This window comes from Hipposideros armiger, unplaced genomic scaffold, assembly GCF_001890085.2.
Source record: "Hipposideros armiger isolate ML-2016 unplaced genomic scaffold, ASM189008v1 scaffold_443, whole genome shotgun sequence".
Classification (NCBI taxonomy): domain Eukaryota; kingdom Metazoa; phylum Chordata; class Mammalia; order Chiroptera; family Hipposideridae; genus Hipposideros; species Hipposideros armiger.
Window position 1 is genome coordinate 851,545 of NW_017731793.1, and position 1,794 is coordinate 853,338.

Genomic DNA, 1,794 nt, shown 5'->3' on the forward strand with positions numbered 1-1,794 from the left:
ATTTGAATTTCACTCTAGGAAATTCATAACATTTCTTTGTTGACTTTTTTATTATCTTTGTCATCTTATCTCTTTGTAGAACCTCTGTGCCAAATTTGGACTTTGGGTTTGGACCTAATTTAGGATGGGAAAGAGTAGAGAGAGAATTCTTAGTTTGGGGTCCAACGTGCCCTTGGAGTTCAATAACACAGGGTTCTGACTCCTCTTAAGGCCTAGGTGGGGGAATGAATGCAAACTGCCTACACAGCCCCAAAGGGGGAGTGGATGGAATGGGTGATGGCCTCCTCCTCCCCAGGGGACCCTTTCACTCCCTACCCTGTCCCACCCTGTTCCACCCCATCCCACCCGTCACTCTGCTCAGCAAGCAGAAGCAATATTACTGACCCACGAGTTTGGGAAAAGAAAGTTGTCAGTTCTCTTGGGATCTGGCCAGTCTTGCCATGTGCGTGCCCAGCAGTGCCCTCTCTAATATTGGGGGTAAAGCAGGGCAAGCTGCCCAGCTTGTGAAGTCCTTTCTCCATCACTGCAGACACCCAGCAGGCTGCAAAGGAGCAGCCCTCCCAGTCAGTCCCACATATTCCCATCCCCCACCTTCCCCCACCCCAGGCTTCAGGTCAGCTTTGGCTTTGCTCCCCTGACCTCAGCTGGCCTGTCCCCAGAACCCAACACCCATTTTCTCTGCTGGAAGAGAACCCCAAACTATTATTTCAGGTAAGCTCTTTTGTTTTTTAAAGGGTTGGAGAGATGGAATATGATGAGAAAGTGGGGGCCATGGGGAGCAGGAGCGGGACAAGAAGAGCAAGCACCAGGTATCATTGGGAGGAAAATCAACCAGGGAAGCAAACAGGCCCGCACACTCCGGCTGCCTGTTTACCCTGCAGCTGGGGCCTTGGGTACTGAAGTGCCCTGATCCTGGTTCCAGAGACTGAGGTAAACCTACAGCGTGTAGTCCCTGCTCAGTTGGACCCCTTGCTCCTTGCTACCTGGGCCACCCTGTCACCACCTCTGCTGGCTAGCTTCCCACATGCACTTTCCTCCCCTTGGGGGCCCTTATCCTGGTCTCCTGCCTTCTTTGGTCCTCTTCGTTATGGCCTCCTAAAGGGGCAGGATGGGCTACTCCAGGCAGCCGGGGCCTGCTGGACCAGAACAGCAAATCCTCCGTTTTCCAGGCTTCTCCAAAGGGCCAGGCCCTGGGGCACCCACCAACTGAGCTCAGAGTTTCTCTGTGATGGTACCCACCTGCCCCAGGGTGAGGGAAGCTGTCTTGAGCAGGACTGTTCTGCCTGAGGCAGGGTCAGCTTTGAGTAAAGGCCAGGGTGATTTCCCCAAACAGGCAAGGCCCAGGCCTGGGTCCAAGGGGTCTTGAGTCTACTTTCCCCCTTTGGCCAAAAGGAATATGAGGGGGTCCTGTGTAAGGGGCCTTTCCCAACTTCCCAAGCAATTTCCCCAGACGTTACCCCATGTCATCCTCACAACAGCCCTGTGAGGTAGGTATTAGAAGCCGTCCTTTAAAGGGGACACTGAGGCCCAGAGAGGTAAAATAGGAGGTTTCCCCCACAGTCACACAGCAAATGATGGCAGCATCAGCTTCAGGCACAGCAGCAGGAAGAGAGTTGCCCTACCCCAGTGCCCTCCCTTCCATGCTGTGGCCTTTTCTCTTTACTTCTAATTCTTCTGCACTTTTTCTCTTCCATTTCCCCTCCCCTGCTGACATCTACTTTTTACGTTTGTGGACAAGTTTTCAACAGTTCTATTACAGGACAGGCAGGGCAAAGGGGAGCTCGCACGGGGCTC